Source organism: Cydia amplana, chromosome Z (assembly GCF_948474715.1).
Source record: "Cydia amplana chromosome Z, ilCydAmpl1.1, whole genome shotgun sequence".
In the NCBI taxonomy this organism is placed as follows: Eukaryota; Metazoa; Arthropoda; class Insecta; order Lepidoptera; family Tortricidae; genus Cydia; species Cydia amplana.
The window spans coordinates 18,925,099-18,945,213 of NC_086096.1; the positions used below are offsets into that span (position 1 = coordinate 18,925,099).

The 20,115-nt window shown below is 37.2% G+C and overlaps 1 protein-coding gene and 1 long non-coding RNA gene across 2 annotated transcripts in view; one reads left to right on the top strand and one right to left on the bottom strand.

Annotated features, from left to right (window-relative positions):
• The window catches only part of LOC134660854 (uncharacterized), an 848,341-nt gene that overhangs the window by 772,050 nt on the left and 56,176 nt on the right, over positions 1 to 20,115 (bottom strand). The window lies entirely within an intron of this gene.
• LOC134660824 (ichor) overlaps positions 5,730 to 20,115 on the top strand; it is a 45,239-nt gene continuing 30,853 nt past the window's right edge. The window contains exon 1 of the mRNA XM_063516650.1: positions 5,730 to 5,940. The gene's annotated coding sequence lies outside the window, so the exon portion shown is untranslated. The remainder of the gene's footprint in view (positions 5,941 to 20,115) is intronic.

Sequence of the window (20,115 nt, forward strand, 5' to 3'; positions counted from 1 at the left end):
GTAACCTGCGAAATTGCATGGAGAAATTATGAATGAATTCATTGATAAAGTAGAGTACGGCTAATGGTACCCTAATAGAACGTCTTCATAATATCTGAGCTAAGTGGTCGAGACTTATCCACCAGTTGCTACTATCTAACTCAATCCCAATTATTCAAGTCTTGGAATGGCTCATGGTGATTAGAAAGATAGACTGCGCAGTGCGTTATCGTCCACAAAGCAAACTATAGGGATGAATGAAAGCTGTCGTCTGTCGTTAATCAAGCCGAATCAAAACATTTGAAAAACGACATATAAGGTGAAATGCATTTTGCTGGTAAAATCCGGCATTATGTTTTCTTAGTAATTCATAATTTTACCTTCATACTTATTCTTCATACTTCAGGGAGTTAAAAGTACTTGGAAGAATTTACAGCAACGAGCTGCCGCGCGTTGAAATCTTTTGTGCCTTGCCTACGAAACGACTATAACGGTGAAATAGGATACGCAATAGATTGCCGCCAATTATTATAATTAAACATAACTCCGTGTATTTTAGTGGCATTATTAGGCATGTGCATATTGTGCACATGCCACAGTATGACTCGTACAGAACAACATACAAATACCTACGGCACAGATCAGCAAATCTTTCAGCAAGCAGCGAAAATTTCTTCTTTCTGATTTTGGCAAATTTTAAGTGCCTATAACTTAAGGGCTACGATTGCTACGAAAAAGAGACAGAACTATAAAGATAATTGTTTCACCGACTCGGATAAATAAGACCGATATTAAGAGAAAAATAAATAAATATTTATTACCCTTAATGTGTTCTATTACTTTTAAGTTCCGAAATATATACTTAGTTTACGTACCTTCGTTTATAAGTTTACTAGGGACCCGCCCCGGCTTCACACAAGTTTTAAAAAATTATATATAAAGCTTCCTTTGGAATCACTCTATCTATTAAAAAAACCGCATCAAAATCCGTTGCGTAGTTTTAAAGATCTAAGCATACAAACAGACAGACAGACATAGGTAAGCGACTTTGTTTTATACTACGTAGTGATGGCAAGCAGGGCTATAACCGCGAAAACCGAAGTTCGCAAATTGCGGGCATTTTTCTCCGTCTCTCTAATTACACCGTCATTGGAGTAAAAGAAAAAGATCCCCGCAATTTGCGAATTTCGGTTTTCGCGGTAGGTCTGGTGTTAAGTATTGGGCAGCGGATACGCTAATTGGCGCTCTCGGGATGTCAACTTGTTGTGCAATCGTGATCACCTACACGTAGTTGGGGCATTAAGACAGAATGAACCGTTACAATGACACAAATGTTACTCATAAATGACTTACAGTTTTTCACTTAATTAAGAAAACTGTAAATAACGGTATGTTTTGAAATAGGAACATGGTGTCAGTGTACGTGTATGCTTTGGTATTGTATACGGCGAATTGCTTCAGGACTCTTATTGGTGTATATATAACCTCAGATGTGGACTATCAGTAAATTTTATGTTTTGTCTTTGCACCAAGTACCTACCAAAAACCGCATACCGATGCCATAGAGACCGTACGAGATATTTATAAACGAAAGACTACTGTCCTATGAGTCCTATCTATTATACTGATCGTATCTAATTTATACTGATCTGATCGTAATCAAGTGTAAAGAAATTAAGATCCACAAAACAATTATGTATTTATTACTGCGTGACCTCTCCGCATGGAAGTTGTTAAGCTGCCTCGTGGTACCATCTCACATATTTTTATTGAGCTTTATTTCATAATTTTAGGGGCTCAGTTTCGAGATAAAAAATTATCATACGTCTCCAAATAACTCAAAAAACCTTCTTGATGAATTTCACCATTTTTGTGTAAGTAGCTAGGTAATTAAGACCTATTCGTTAATTCGTTAGTCAAACTTTTTTTACAAGGAATTGAACGTTTGGATCGAACCGCAAAAAAAAACGACGAAAATAACCATATTAATGCGTACCTACCTACCTATAGTACAGAAAAAGCTAACAAGAGCTAATAACAACCTAAAAAGTCTTATATACAAAACGTTTGGATAAACTTGCGTGAATGATGAGTGAGGCAAATGATACAAAGGAATAAATCAAAATAAGACAATAAAGCGAGCTGGGTCAGTGTGTCGCTTTTGGGGCATCGCAGTTACCGGCGCGGGCGCGTCGTTGGCGCCGAGTCCGCTGCGCCTGCGCTGCGAACACGAGGCGGGGCCGCGAGCCGCTCCGCACCGCGGCCTGCGAGCTTCGGCTGACACTCACAAGTCACAGCACAGAGCTATGAGGTGCTCTGCTTTCATGTAAGTCATATTTTATAAAATCATATGATAGCGGTAAAAGTAATTCATTGGTTTTTCAGCAGTTCTCGCGCAGGAAGAATTGTTTCATCTCATGGTACGAGTAAAAGACCTATTTACAAATCAAATCATTTTACATCGAAATAGATTTCCTTTATATATCTTATACCTTTAAACGAGTACTAATTCTTGTATATATATTTAATTATTTATACACATATATGTATATATATATATATATACACACACACACATATATATATATATATATATATATATATATATATATATATATATATATATATTTCGGCGATCTCGGAAACGGCTCTAACGATTTCGATGAAATTTGCTATGTGGAGGTTTTCGGGGGCCAAAAATCGATCTAGCTCTAGGTCTTATCTCTGGGAAAACGCGCATTTTTGAGTTTGTATATTTTTTCCGAGCTAAGTTCGGTCTGTCAGATATTCTTCGTTTTATTCGAAATTAAGTGTCAGTTGCAAACAATTTTGACTAATTTCGCATATTGGTATGGAACGATATGGCAGCCGGCCCCTTCCTATTTTGCCGCCATTTGACGTTGTTTAACTTTGACCTAATTAGTTTGTACTTACGTAAAAATAAAAATGTTTGATGTTTATAAACCAACTATGGCAAAACTTTCGTGTAAAATGAGCAGAAAGATATTTCGGAGACGCCACCTCATATCCGCGAGTTCCGTAACATACGGTCAGTGAAAACATCATAGAGAGCTTATAATATGTGTGTAATAGATAAAGTAGTGTATCTAACTGTTTATAACTAGGCATTAAAACACTTCTGTTATCTTTTTATGGAACTCGTTTCATTCGTATCATAAACCCATACTCGTATTTTAAAGCCTTTCACTATGTAACAGTCACATAAACGACTATTAGCTATGTATGTTAAAATTAAAGAGCTGTTTTTGACTAGGGTATAGAACTTTACATTTACCCCTATACATAGGGATCGATTATTAAACCATTTTCAAATAAATGCATGTCGTTAATTTAATCACCGAGGCAATTGATATGTTCATTTATTGAACAATTTGAGGTTCATGAGTCGTTAAGAGTTCATTAGCAATACTAATTCGTACATTTAGTAATTGTTTAAGAGTGGCAAATTAATATATTATGGGTAAATATTAAGTAGGTTTTATGGATTAGTTATCCTTAATGATCAACAAGTGCATAAAATGCTGTACAGGCACTTCGGCCCCAATGAATATCAATGTGTAAATAGATATTTTTTTACACAAGTGGCCAAAGTTGTTGTTTAATGCGTGCTAATATTTATAACCCGAGCAAGCAAAAGATTCTAAAATGCGAAAATGTCGTAAAGTGGGATCGTGAGCGTTGCGAGTGTTTGAAGGCATGAGGGTTAACAAACACTGAATTTTATTATTTGCTTATAATACATATACTTACTCGTAATGTTACTTAAATATTTCTGATTCAGTGTTTGCGTAACTATAGATAGAGGTTGTTAATGCAGACGCCAATATTGTACCGACATAGAGTTGTTATAATTATACATAAACCTACATATTTATTATTATTTACATAATCCATCTATTTTTAATTTTTTCCCCGTTAAATCTATTAGCAATAGGTAATGTAAATTTTATATTTGAATCAAGGTCACCATACTAGCCAAAACATAACTGCATTCCAATAAAATACAGTTCATTCGACAAATAATAATTAAAATCAAGGCTCAACATGAATTAATGATTTCCATCTTGAAGCGTGAGCTTAAGAGGACCAGGCACTGAAGGGCCAATAAAGAAAATCATTGGATGTGCCACTTACCGTGTGGCTGCAAATTTGCGCAGGGATTATACAAGCAAAAATCATGTCTAAATGGATGGTGGTAACGGTTAGACAGAGTGAAAGCATCGTTTGTAGGTCTGTAGGCTGTCAACTGCTGGAAGTAGGCGGCGCGGCGCGGCGCGGCGTGCGCGAGCGAGTGCCCGTACGCAACGGAGATAGCTGCCCGCCGGGGCTAACAACTTTAAGAGAAATGCGCCGCTGATCTCATTTGTACATTTTAACCTTTTTTATATTAGTTGTATAGTTATTTTCACTTAGTTATTAGTTAGCGTATTATGCAGTTAGTTACCGTTTCACTATTTAAATATTTCTTTATCATTAATTATTCTTATGCAGTGGTTATCGTTGATATACAATTATATTTATTATTTATTTAGAAGAAAATTTATGAGGATATGTTTTTACATTAGTATTATAAATTCCTGTAGCAATTTCTGCGCTACGATCCGATGTCGGTGACGGTTCTGCAGCGGCCAGCGACGCAGGACGTAGCGGGCCGTACTTGAGCCGCCCTGCCCGCTCGGTGGTGGTAGAAAATTTTGGTGGGAAGCAAGTAGGGTGCGCCCGCGCCACAGTCCGTCGGTGCTACGCGCGGTACGCGCCCGCCTTTTACTCGTGCAGTGCGGTTACACTCCCGCTAATAATTGGACCACATACTATAATAGTGTCACTACAGCGACTTTTAAACCAGTGTACGTTAAAAAAATATGAAACACGTTTTTGTTCCATTTTCGAAAAATATTTGAAAATTTGTGCAAAATGGAGCAAATTGCGGGTGTTTTTGGGAAATGTTTGTAATTGGCATTTATAAAGTGACGTGACATGACAGTGCCGCGGATTGTTGGAGTACACAGTGGATAAGCACTCTGGACGCCGTTTTATTTTCTCATTATTTTTTCTTTCTTCTTTGTAAATAATCGAGGGAAATTCTCTTATTTAATTTTTATTTATGCCAATCACACTTTTCCTTTTACTTATTTTTCTTTATTAACGTTCGTAATAAACTAATTAACCACTTAAACTAACCGCATGTTGTCCTATATGTACCATAGTGTGAAATAAAAAAGTACATATTAATGAATTACAAGTAATGCGATAGTCTTCCACCACAGTGAGGTGGAAAATTCGTGAGTCCGTGGCTTGTTCAGATTTCGGCTCCCCCGACTGGTTTTTTACAGTTCTAACGGCGCGCGCGCCGGTCCGCGGCGACACTATTTTTTATGAATATATTTGTTAGAAATTTATTTAATTCACCTAATTACAACTGTCCACTACTTAATATAACTAAATATCAATTGTCATTACTTTTGCTCTGTTAAATATTTTGATACTTCTCTTATCTAGTACATAATATGTGTCTACCCACATAGGTAACGGCACAATTAAAATCGCGTTATAATTAAGCTTTTAGTATTTATCACGCATGTTACCGACCTATCGTAGGTATAGCGGAATTGCTTTGTATTAATAGGTAATGTAGTGTAGGTACGTATATCGTTATCCTTTGTAGGCATCGTTTGCTAATTTGATAGATTACCTATTCTACTAAAGTCTGTCATTCTTGTTTTCTAGTTTCCACCCTGATCCCGTGCTTGTTGCCCCATTTACGACTCTGGGTTCTCCCTCGTTCGCTGTTGAAGGCACACAAGTGACTCCTGTGACATTAGACAAGTGACACCACTCGATCTCGAGGAACTGTTGTACAAGTGGACTGTGTATGATGTTGTTTCGGCTGTGACACGGACACGCTGCGCTACGCTCCCGCTCTCGCCCCACTCCAACCTGGTAAGTCTCTGAAGCCTCTCCGTATGATACCTAAATTCCAAGTCGAGGCCCTGCCCTGCATTGAAGCGAAGTTTAAATTACATATTTTTGCTTATTAAAATATAATTTAAGAGATTGTAATGATTTAGTACAAGCGTCAATTAAGGGCAGGGCTGCGTAAATATATAATACCTAATACAACGTAAAAATCCATTTCTTATTGCCAAGTTGTAAGGATTTATTGCGAATTATTTACTGATATTGTCGTGTTTGTTTAAATAACGCGCTTGGTGATTGCCCTTGTTATGAAGTAAATATTAACTTATTTATATTTCTCCTGATATATATATATTTAGTGTATAGGTACCGCACAAAACTTTGTTCGCGGTACACTTATGGGATCACTTCGGTCTTGTTTTTTTATATTAGCTTTTACTTTTAACTACGTCAATTCTTGGGATTAGTTGTCATCCGGACCCCAAGCGCCCATGAGCCGTGGCAAAATGCCGGGATAACGCGAGGAAGAAGCTTTAACCATTATTTACTAAATAGGTACCCGTTGTTATAAACTAAAGGGGAATCCATCGCGGTTAGACGACCACGTATGTTCAGACCAGAGATGACTAAGTTACAACGCCCTGATCAAGTAATAACAAATACAATTAATAGGATTTATCTAAATGTTTCTCTAAACTTTTATTGGGTCAAAGTAAAAATAACAATTAAAAAAAATGTGGGAGTAGGAAAAAAAGATCCCATCAAAAACATTACATGTAAAAAGGTGCAAGTCTCGCAACGCTTTTACTACAAAAAAGTTTTGAGATGTAATGTGAAACCAAGTCGGTTATTTTAATCAGTGCCAGGGGGTGTTAAAACCGTATCAATAAGATATCTTTAATTTTTAATGCGTATAATGACTTAGCCATCGCACGGCTGCATAATGCATAATGACATAAGGATCACCGTCACCTATTAAAAATAATTCTAATTGAACATAACGCTAGCGCTAATTGTAGTTTGAGCATTACACATATTTACGAGTACCTACGGAACGAGTAAAGCACTATGTGCGATTGCCAAGTCATTATATGTATTACAAATTAAAGATATCTTATTGATACGGTTTTAACACCCCTTGGCACTGATTAAAATAACCGACTTGGTTTCACATTACATCTCAAAACTTTTTTGTAGTAAAAGCGTTGCGAGACTTGCACCTTTTTACATGTAATGTTTTTGATGGGATCTCATCTCTTTTTGTAGGCAGTCCTTCTTTTCGGGTACTCATACCCATACTATGTATACACATATCATAACTAAACACACCTTCATTTACACTCACATCGTACATCGTAGTGTACCTTAACTTTACCTACTATTTGTAGGAACTGCAACAGTAACTTTGTAATAGTATATATTTATATGGGATTACAAATTTATGCAGTTCTTATATCTTCAAAACGTGACTGATATTGTAATATTTTTAGGTTTTCTATGGCTTGATAAGCTGAAAACTACTTATGTTTAAAATTTGAAGCTTATGGGTATGCTAGAAGTATGAGATCGAGTATGATGATCGGTGAGTGAATGAGTGAGTGAGTGTGTCAGTGTCGAAACTAAGGAACTTTGACGTACAATAATTCTTAAACTACAAGTTAAGATTTAATGTTTTTGAGAATATATTTATAAAGCATGTTAAGCCCTATATGTTACTGAAAATTCAGGGTTCTAGCTTCAGCCAGCACAAAATTACAGGACGTCAAAAATGGCCTGAATCACTTCGAGAAAAGGATGGTACGGCCGTGCCTCTTTGTTTTGCTCGACTTGGCGGGGGCACTGCTGTGCCCCCAGATTCAGTTTTTATTTTACCGTTCTGTCGCCATGCATGATTTATGTATCCATGCCAAATTGCAGCTTTACACACACACACACACTAACGATCACGGAGCATAGCGCGGACAGACAGACGGACATGGCGAAACTATAAGGGTTTCTAGGCGACTACGAAACCCTTAAACGAATAGTGAGGGTTGCATCAGAAGCGTCTTATTAATTTCAGATTTTAAATAGCTCTTATTATGAAACAGATTACATGGGTACTGCATAAAATGATCGTACTTATAACATAGTCCTAATGATAGACCTTGCATATTCCAAATTGCTTACGAAATAGTTATTTTCGATACAAGTGCGAAAAAGAGGAAATTCGAAACGAGTGGCGATAAATTAAAACACGACCGAAGGGAGTGTTTTAAATCGACACGATTAAAAATCGACACGAGTGCTATTTTACGCACTAGTGCGGAAAAGTAGCCCCATATGTACTGTAATAGTTATTTTCGATACAAGTGCGAAAAAGAGGAAATTCGAAACGAGTGGCGATAAATTAAAACACGACCGAAGGGAGTGTTTTAAATCGACACGAGTTGCGAATTACCTATTCGCACATGTATCGAACAACGTTTTACAGTACATATGGCACTTTAAAGTTTCGACATACGCACGAAAAGTGCTATTTTACGCACTAGTGCGGAAAAGTAGCCCCATGTGTACTGTAAAATTAATTAAAAGTCTAACTGGTAGCTATGATACAAGATTTGCTTAGTGTGGCGACCACCGTTAATGCGTTAATAGGTATTGGCTTTTAATACAAAGATTTTATAACTTTACTGTAAAAATATCCTGTGAATGTTAAGCAAACTGGAAATAAATATTGGTATCTCTTATGTGAGTTTGACAGATAGTTCTCGACATCGCTTGGACACAACACGGGCACCGGGTGTCTGTGTCACACATAGGGAATGTAATCTCGCACCAAGATTGGCGATACGAGATCTCGCACGAAAAATCTGAATCGAGATAGGGTGTTTCGAGGTCACACTTTCGAGGTAGAGATTAATTTCGACGAGATCGAGATTATACAAAGTAATTAAAAATGTCCTAATCTGGTCAAAAAACTCTAAGAATTCTGTAAACACTACTTATTTAGGGTTCACCATGTTATGTATTGAAAATAAAAACAACAAATTTAATCAACATTTAACAAAAAAAACTACTTTTATTAAAACAAGATAGGCCGTGGTCACTTTTTCTTAGTATATGACATTTATTTAAAGTTTAAGATAAGTCTTATTTAGCTCTAAGTAGCACGTAATCATGTTAGTAAGAAAAAGTGGTAATTAATATTTTTAATTATACATACATAATTGTAACGTGTTTTACTTAGAAAATCAGCATTTTATTTCACTATGCATTTTGAAAATGATTTCGGTAAAAACACAGGGTGCTCAAGGCATTGTCGGCCAAGCGGCACCTGTTTGTTGCAAAAAGGCCAACAGCAGAAAACGCTCGCTCATTATTCCGCATAAATATTCCACACAGAGTGCGCCACAGTGCTATTATCGTCGGCTAAAGCTGGCTAAACACAATAGTACTGCCAGAATAACATGAACCTAAGGCAAAAAGATTACTCAAAACAAGTAATTCACAGAGATCAATCTTTCAATCTCGTTCGAGATCACGAAAATTTTAATCGAGATCTCGACCAAGTTTATATGAATCGAGATTCCCTATCAACGAGATTGAATCTCGCGAGATCTCGAAATTGCGAGATCGATATTGCATACCCTAGTCTAGTCACACATTACATACATTAGTCAAAAAATAAATAATAGTGGGTAAGCAAAATGGTTTATAATTATAAAAATATTATTTATTTAAGTAGTAAAGTAACAGCAAGTTAGGGTAGAGTCCGTGCGGGAAGAGAAGAGTCGTAGAATGTATTAGATCCCATACATTTCACGACTCGTCTCTTTCCGCACTGACTCTAGGATCGGGCCAAGAAAACTGACCTTAACGTTAGGAATCGGGATATGGTTCAGGGATCTGCGGCCTAGAACTGCAGGGCAGGACAGCAGTCTCGGCGCGCCGCCCACCGCGCACCGCTGATTGCTTCACAGCGCGCTTATACTGTGACTCATTAAGCTTTAGGATTCAACGTGAAGGATGAATGTATCATCTACGACCTCTAACGAGTAGCAATTACGACTTTTAGGTGACACATTCAGAGGCCTCGGGAACTAGAATATATAGCCACTACATACGTTAGAAATTTCAGTGTTTTCTAACGTGTCTATCAGCCGCCAACAAATATATCAGAGCGACCAGACAGCTCAATATTATCTGAACATGCACTTTAACATCTTGATAATAGAAGCTTTGTTCAGATATTTGTGAACACCTTGGCCGCTCCGATATAGCTGATGGCGACTGTACCATAAGCTGTAAAGTTAACTGAGCCGCTTGCAAACTAATTTCTATTCATTCACATAACTCTGCAGCTTACTGTACATGTATCCCTTTGTAAACCCTATGGTTATTTCTGGCGTTGGTTACTTTTTTAAAAACCAAGGCTAAGTGATTTCTATTTGACTTTATGATGTATCTATTTTATGGGAAACGTATGGATTTGTACAGGTGCTTATGTGTGAGCATTTGTGTAAGCGTGACATAACCTACATTAATCAGATTGTAATTGAATTAATTTCTAAATGGCCTATGTATGTATCATGTACGTAATTGCTCTTGTATAGAACGTCGCGTTTTATTTTCAATATTATCTACCATGGTGGCAAACAAGCACTCAGCCCACCTGATAGAAAGCGTTTACGAATGCCCATGGACGAGAGCAATATTAGGGATATCAAAAACGCGCCACCGACCTTTAAAAAATACCTGCACGTACTGTCTCTTGGGAAAACCTAGGCAGGGTTCATTGCATAGCTTTCGCGGAAGGAATCATCGGAATCATGATGTAACCTCAAAATAGAGGCAATCTTACGACTGTCATACAGGCGTAGTACCTACACTGATAATATATGGCTACGGCCACACACAAACACAAAGAGTTACATACGGCACACAGTAAAATACCTACAGTGGAAAGCCGAAACTGTTAAGCCCTTGCTACACGGTCGCCGACAAGCCCCTCAGACCGCGTGGCCTTGGTCTGGACGGACCGTGTAGACAGTTGTTTCCAACAAAATTTGACCAAAACTGACCAAGGTCAGACCAAGGACAGACGGTTAGAAGGCTTGTCGGCGACCGTGTAGCAAGGGCTTTACTAGCGAATCGTCAATAGTATTTAACATTGGCAAGCGCTAAGGTCTACGTCTACCAGTGACACATATACCGCGGGACGCGCGGGCGGCGGCGGGTGCTGCGCAACTTTCACTCGCGCGCCGGAGATGTGCGCCGCGCCCGCGCACGCTAGATCCGCGGCAATGACCACGCGAACTGGCAACAAGGCGACATGTCAAGTGCAACACGACTGCCGAGAGTCGCCCTGCGTCCGTACAAGTTCACGGATGACAGTCAAATGTGAACATAATCAGGCATACAGGTACCCATACAGGAGATCATTGGGTACTAGAAAGTTAAAACGGATAATTTGACAATGTAATATCACGTAGGGCACTTCTTACATTTTTACAAGCTTTTATTACGAGCTAAAGGGCTCCTTACAGCTTCACACTTCTGTTATCATATTCCTTATTGATAATCAGATCCAATAGGTATTAATGAAATTATAGAATGAAATCAAGAGGTCCATAAAGTTTTTTACTGATTCCTATTAATATTAGCCTATCTCTAGTTCCTTTTAACTGTACAAATAGTTAGGTATGTATAATGAATGGTATTCGTCGAGCAGGATTGGCGATCAGCTGATCCCGACGGCCGAGTCCGCGGAGCGCTTTCACCACGGCGCGATGGCCATTGGCCGCCCGATCGTTGTTATTGATTTAAATGTCGCGTGCGCAGTTTATATGTACATGCCTAGTTGCTTGCCTACTAGTTTTGACAAAAAATATGTGTATGTTACATAACGAAACTTTAGGATAACAAGTGAGTCACCATAAACCTGTAACATTACGTAAAGAAACCCATAGTTACCAGAATTTAACCCATCTAAGTACCTCTATATATTTATTTAATTCGTAATGGTCAAACTGAAAACACAAATTAAGTTCACGGTATTAATTTAGTAAAACTTCGGTACCTTTTGAAAAACCGTACACTAGTCAAAACTCTTGATCTTAAATAATATACAGGCACAGCAGTTACCAAAAATCCAAAAGTGAAACCAAATTATTTTTAGTACTTACCTACATAAATATCTGCATGATGGTCTATTTATTCAATTTGTATAGAACATTCTGTAGCTTGTATTTTTCTCATATTTCGAGTCTCTGGGTTCAACTTATGTACTAATACGTACCTATACCTAATAAACCAGTAAGGAAGTTGCTGGGGTTATCAAATTCCTTCAAACTTATAGAAAAAGATTACCTACATACGAATATTTTTACATTAGAGTGCAATAAGCGACATGAGCGGGGCAGGTACAGCTAGGTACTAGTATCGTTGACGCGGTGTAGCTGCAGCATCAGAACTATCAGCAGCAGCCCGAGCGCTAGGAGAAAGCTACTCACCGCAGCTGCCGGCGTCTTGCCGGCTACACCTAATGACTTGTCACACATCACACGTCACTAAATTTACCTAACACTATAATCTTTTCAATGCGTGTTAGATGCACATTCCGTTCAGGGAAGGGACGCACGTTATAATAAATAAATAGCATACGGCATAAGATACATTTTACTAACCTTCTTGCAAAAGTTGGCAACCATTTAAAACCACTTTAAAATATTAACATTGGCTTTTTGTAGTTATTTGGCTACATTACGTAAACATTGTACATAAATCAGTAATTAGTAGGTATTACAGAAAAATCTGTATGTTCAAAATACAGGTAAAAATAAGGAATTCCTTAAAAACATTTTGAGACTTTAAGGACTCATGCCATGCCGAACAGGACAATACAGCATTGCAACACATGGTGCCCAAAATACACGTTAAGTAAGGCTTTCCCATCGCGTGAGGCTTTCTCCCGGGCGCAAGATAAAGGGCTGCGACAGATGTACCCCGAACCCTTCAATCAGTCAATATTTGAATGAAATTTGGAACGGCAGGTAGAAAAAAAGAACATGTGCTTGTATGGTGTGGGAACATTGTGATCGTGGCACCCAGTTATTTAACTATTACATTTTATTTTGTACAAGTGGATACTTAGGTACCTATTCATAACCGTTAGTACAGGTACATTAAATACTCTGTCTTTTAATAATTTAATTTTTAATTTATATCCAAACATAGTCTCTGACATAATACGGCCCAAATTTTATAGAAATGTCTATTAATTAATAAGTATGCGACCCATGTTCATTGCTCTAAGTGTAACTGTAAAGTTAATATCAAATCAAATTTCTTTAAGATGTATAGTAGCTTAATATAATAATATTAGGAACATTATATTATATGAGTCTAAAATGTTAAATCAAATGATGAAATGAGAATTTTGTATAAGTAAGTAAAAAGAAAAATTCACAAACACACTCATATTTATACAACACATGGGCCTTGCGTTGGTAAAGCGAAGTTGATTGCGCGGGAATTAGATAAAGTATAAGTTTAGTTAAGGTCATTACACCTATAAACTGTAAGAGCCACCCCACACTAGCGTCTCCCGGGCGTCGACTCTATGGCTGCTGCTCGACGCAACGTTGGCCGCAGCCGAAACGCCATTTTCCATAGCGCTGATTCGACGCCGTCGCTCAAAAGACGCTAGTGTGGGGTGGCCGTTACTGGGGATGCCGGGACACCTGACAAGCTCTAGCATCAATGGGTTAGTGGGCTAGATCCGGTTACCCCGCGCATATGATTCAACATCCTGCACCTATTAAAACGATTTCCTGTTCGTTCCGGATTTAAGGGCGATGTAAATAAAGGGGTGATCACAATAGGCTACCTCAAATGATGGGTTTAACCGCTTAAGATAACTACGGGGGCGTAAGTGATCAGAGTTTCGCTTCAGATTATCTTTTTATATTACATATATGAAGAATACTTCAGATATTGAGAAAATGTTGAAGTAGGTAATGTGTGATGTCTAATTTCTTTGGCACATTTTGAAATTATAATAATTTAACATTCTTTGGATTTAAAACTCCTAAAACAATGTGATTCTATCTCTTACTCTTTCAACTCAATGAATTTGCAAATTTTAGCAATAATAAAGTTTAAGAAGAAATGGTAATAGGTAGGTACATAAAAACAGTAAATGATCCAAATTCCTATTCATTAAAGATAATCTAAATTGATCTAAGTTTTCCCTAACGGGTACCTAAATCATCATTCATTAAACATCTATCGAGATCAAAACGGGCTTAAAACATTAGTACGAGTAAATATTTGATAATTAATTGTAAAACACATGTGTAACTCAACAAAAGAAATAAAATACAATAATTTAAAAAATACATACGTACACACCTACAAAATACGTGCCTTCCCACCCATCTTAGTTGCAACCTGACCTCGGAGGCCTTGGGTGCGGTTCGATGCGAGCCTTGCCTCCGCCGTGAGCATGCGAGAGAGACAGCGCACGGGCATTGTCCTGATTTGTCAATAAACTTGACCCACATTTCGTTCGGAATGGTATAAGAAAAGAGTTCAGATTAAATCATGTTTTAATTAAACTTACATTTGCAATACATATGTAACCTTAACAAGTAGTTATGTAGGTATAACTTATTACATTTGCAAGATATGTAATTGCCACACGTATCTGGGGGCACGGTAGTGCCCCCGCCAAGACGAGCAAAGCGAAGCGCAAGGGCACTACCTACCTTTTCTCGAAGCGCTTCGTCGTTTTTTTGAACCCTCATAACTTGGGTTTGGATTATGCTGAACCGATTTTGGTTGAAATTTGGTATGTAGATAGTTTTTGTAATGGGGAATGGCATTGAATAGTTTTCAACCCCAAAATCACCCCGTAAGGGTGAAAAGGGGGTGGAAAAGGCGTTAGGGGAAAAGGAGGGTTGAAGTTTGTATGGGGAATCAGTAAAAAGCAGATTGTATAAAAGATGCCCCGAGGTACGTATTTCAGGATTTTTAATAGTACCTTAAATCACACGCGCAACCCTTTAAATTAGGGGATGGAAGCAACTCACAAAAAGAAGTGAAATCCCACCAAAAACATTTTCATGTAAAATGTTGCCAAGACGAAACCATAAGGCTCGCACTGACAAAAAGTTATCAGATCTCTTGTAGAGCCAAGCTTCAAACTCTACAAGCCCTAACTTCACAAATTCTACACCTTAGTCAAAATATGTGGCTTGGCCGTTTCGTTACTCCAAGAACTATTGTATGATAAAAAATAATGAATAGTGAATACATTTTTCACCTTACGTCCATGTGACAATAGCGAAACGGTCAAGCCACATATTTTGACTAAGGTGTAGAGTTTGTGAAGTTAGGGCTTGTAGAGTTTGAAGCTTGGCTCTACAAGAGATCTGATAACTTTTTGTCAGTGCGAGCCTTATGGTTTCGTCTTGGCAACATTTTACATGAAAATGTTTTTGGTGGGATTAGATTTTTACTGCAAAATATTTTTTAAGCTTTTAGTTACATACGTAGGTATGGAGTGTTCCCCTAAAACTATACTTTTTTTATAAGATTTTAACTTCGAAACTATGTAGGTACCGGCACACAAAATAAACCTACATTCCAAATTTTATTAAAATATATCAATATATCATATAATTTTCGACTATAAATGGTTGTAACATGTGGACAACGGACAGACAGACGGACGGACAGAGGACACGAACTGATAAGGTTTCCGTTTTGGCCATTTTGGCTACGGAACCATAAAAATAGAAGTAAAGGTTGCCGAGTGAGCCGTGTCAAAAAGTGGCTTTAGCGAGGTCCTTGTCCGGAGTAACGGTCTGCGAGGGCCGCGAATTGGGCGCCTGCGCGCCGCGGCTGCTGGTACCCTGTTGCTAGCTCCAAACCATTACATAATTTTGCAATTGCTATTTACCTGTAAGAGATTTTATTTTTTTAGTAAGTAGATGGTGGCAAATAATAGAATAGAATCTCATTTAACCAAGTAGGATTATACAATCTCTTTTGAATCGTCAAAAGTACATTATAAATAAATTAAAAATAGATAACAGCTTAATGATAATGATAGAGTCTGTGCGGAAAGAGAAGTCGTAGTATGTATTGGACCCCACACATTTCACGACTCTTTCCGCACAAACTCTACCTACTAAATTTTATTTTCTTCTTTAGTGAAATAGTTTCTTGTCTTCTATTCTACATTCTGGCCAGTCACTAATAATTCTGTAGGAATTGATGAAAAGTTATAAAATAGGTAGTAGTACAGAATCAACTTTTAAAAGAGGTGCATGGTGTTGAATTTGTGCGTTATAGTCCACCTACTTACTTTAAGGTTTAGTTTTTATAGTTTTTTTTGAATGAATAATTGTTCATTTATTGCAAAAACTTAAATATAAATACAAACTAAAAATATAAAAAATAACTACTTACTAAAACCCGTCCCGGGCTGTCCCTGACGCAAAGGTGCCCATCACGCTCGCTGCGTTGTCGCGTTGTATTGCGATGGACAACCTTTGCATCAGGAAGAACTTTTATAGTTCAAACTATTGTTACATTTATAAATGTATGTATGTAGTATATTACTTCATATTATCATTTTGACATTTGCTAAGGGGAATGCCCAAAGACGTTGTTGAAAAAATTCAACTTACAACTGTTGTTAAATGCTCATAGTTAATATGTATTGATTTTTTAAAATAAATTGGCGAACGGGTAAATGGGTGTATTTTTTTACAGACAGCTTTATAAAATTATTAGGAAACAAATTCGTGCTGGGTTAATGAAGCGATAACAAAATCACAGTAGTACAAATAAATAGCAGCATTCAGTTCAAGTCCAAGAACAAGCCCAAACAATATTAATGTGTAAGTTAATTGTGCACCTAAAGTATGTAATAACTAATAATATGTATTTATATTATTTTTGACGACTTTTACTTTTTATAAATATAAAAATAGGGATATAGTTAAATAAGAAGAGACAAATGTAATTGCATAGGTATAAGTATTAGGTATAGTTATAGCAAGTTCCCATCGGCAAACAAAACTTTATCCTCTAGGTGTTGCACACATTATGCAGCATGTGTTCACTCGATTACATTATGTAAATGTGATTCAGGGGTCCCGAGGAACGTACGGTTCCTCAGCACGTGGAGTGCGCGCGCTGCCCGCGGCGGGCGGGCGGCGGCGAACGGCCTTGTTCGCGGTGAAGCGTGCGCGCAGTTAGCTACGTCACGCGGTCCGTACGCTAACTGTACCCGCACGTGGTCGCGACGTGACGCGACCACGGGACCCGACACGATTATTCGATGCTCATTACCGTCCATGATACTAATTCGTCGTCAGATCTAAACATGAGATCTTTTCCTGACATTTCAGCAATATTTAACTGGCACGCAGCAAATTCATGGTACCAATACTACCTAGTAATTACTTTCTGATCAATTCAATTAAAAATCACAAAGCTAATTCCTGTTTGCTATAAAATGTTAGCTACATTTATCTACCGAAGCCTTGCGTGACGGTATGTATAAGGAGGACATTAAGCGCAACTTTGGAACTCATGTCGATAGAAGACCGAATCGAGTTTTCACCATGCCGCCTAGTGGATCTCTCGCGCTAGTTGCTGCGCGGCCGGTGGGGCGGTGGGGGAAAGGTCTCGCCCCTCACGTAGGCTGTACTTGACTTTGAAACGAGGTTTCGCGGACACGGCGGGCGGTGCGGGGGACGTGTCTCTAAAAGTGAAACGTCCATAACAGTATCCGACTGATTCACGGATTGGTTCACCTGGTTAAATGCGGTGATTTTGTAGATTATTGCAAATCTTTGTAATACTTCAAAGCTGGTTACTAGGCGTTCGTTTCAGGATCCGTACTTACCCATTATTACAAATACACTATTCCAACTAAACTCTGAAAACCAAACGTAATGCATACTATACAGGGTGCTTCCTGTAACAGGAGCAATAAATTAAACTAAAGGCTGTACTCCTCAAACTGACCAACATTTGTTCAGCAACTTTTAAAAATTATGAGTCTTTGAGACTTCCTCTTTTTCATACAAAATAAATATTGCCTTCAATGTACGCTGACATCAGTGTATTTGACATTGCTTGTCACGCTTTAAACATAACAAAATTTGCAATAAGGTAAAGGGCCCCAAGTTCGTGTTAGTACGTTATTTCGTTAGTTTTGTTTCTGGCGCAAATAATAAGGAATACAAATATTTTTTATTCAAATTATACATATGAAAAAAATCTGTATTATTTAATCTCTTCAATAAAATAATAACCAATATTTTAGTGATTAAACTGAGAGTAATACGACGGTCGAAACTGTCAGACGGCCGCGAACAGCTGTGTTGTATGCGTGCACTTTTTTTAGGCGTAAGGTGCGCGCTCTCACTTGTTAAGCTTATAGGAAGGAAAAGCTAAACCCATTCGAAAAAAAGTTTTTGGGAGTGTTTCTGTGGGTTCCTTAGTAATTGATTTGATAAGAAAAAAGATTGAATATATGCATAGAAAAACCTTAAAATTGCAATAAATCGACTCACGAAATAGCGGTCATTATATTTTTCGTGTGTCTCCTGTTTCGTGCCACTAACGAATCAAGGATTTTCTAGATACATTTTGAGTGCTTGTTTTTAAATATAACAACGAAGATAATTAAAAAAATAAATTAGAAAACAATTAATGTATTTCATGAAGTTTCGTATGAGCGAAATTCGGTATATGTTTTTTTCACTAGAATTCTCATAAAACGAGTTTGAATGTGACCCGAGTTTAAATTTTTAAGGTATATTCCACGTATATTCTCAATTTCTCATATTAACTACTAGCACAATTTTATTTATAATTCAATTTATTTGATTTATTTTTGTGTATGTTTATATTTAACGTATAATATAGTTAATATTTTTTTTGTAAAAAAAAAATATTTCGTAAAAAAAAGTTTTTTTTTTTAATTTTTTATTTATATAGTTTCGGATTTTAATCAAGTATTAAAGTACCCATATGGTTTACGAAGTCTTAATTCAACCACTAAAGTCGACGAGTACAAAAAGCTTTAAGCTACAGCTCTCAATAAAATTTTTTTTTCAATATTATTTTTAATTTGACCTTACAATTACTCGTAAGTACGTAATTTAAAATGATTATCAGCAAATTATTACCTATTACTCTAAGAAAACTTTATTACGAAACAGGGGACACGAATTCACGAACTTAGGAGCTGAGCTAAATTTGTATCACGAAATGGGAGCCAAATAAGAGGTTCACGAAAAAATTCATATAAAAAAAAGTTTCAACTAAAACCCTATAGTTTATACATTAAATTATTAACAAAGAACTAATATAACTTACTCAAAAGCTTTCAAGGTGTTTATATGCTTAGTAATATTTAAAAAAAATGCTTGGTAATATACAAACTCTCAAGAGCCTTAACCTGCCGAAACAGGGGCCCTTTACCTTACATTGCGTCTTAGAATAAACTTTAAAGTGTAATAAATATCAAAACATGAGTTATTTTCAAAAGTTGCTGAACAAATGTTGGTCAGTTTGAGGAGTACAGCATACAGTTTAATTTATTGCTCCTGTTACAGGAAGCACCCTGTATATGTAGTTATATTGTGACCTTTGAAACTATGTAGTTTATTACATAACAAAATGAGGGTATCAATTCGTCAGAAAATGGTCAGCGCTACCTATTGATATTTATGATGATGCCAAATTATAGCTTTGGCCACTGAGCTGAGCTGCAGACGAACGAGCAGATAGACAGACGAGGATGGCAAAACGGTTACTATTGTTAATAACTACGAAACGCTAAAAAATGGTCGAGGTTGTTGATTACTTGAGTCTGGTAATAGGAGCTAGTAGAGGTAGTCTATTGGGTGGCTATTTAAAACGCGCATTCTACAGACTTTCTTGCCACCAATGTCGTCACATGGCCCACTGCCACTCGTTGCTAGTGGACATCAAACAGGATGCTCTTAAATATTTTTTCATAATTAGGTCGCTAAAACCGGTTAAAGCTTCGCGCACTGGCCGAGAAAGACTTTTGTAAATTTTTCATCTTTACTAAGTATTATTTGCCTCAAGTAGCAACCTAAAAAGTTAAAATTTAGAAATACTTAGTGCAAAGATGAAACTTGATTGTTTGTACATTGCAATAAC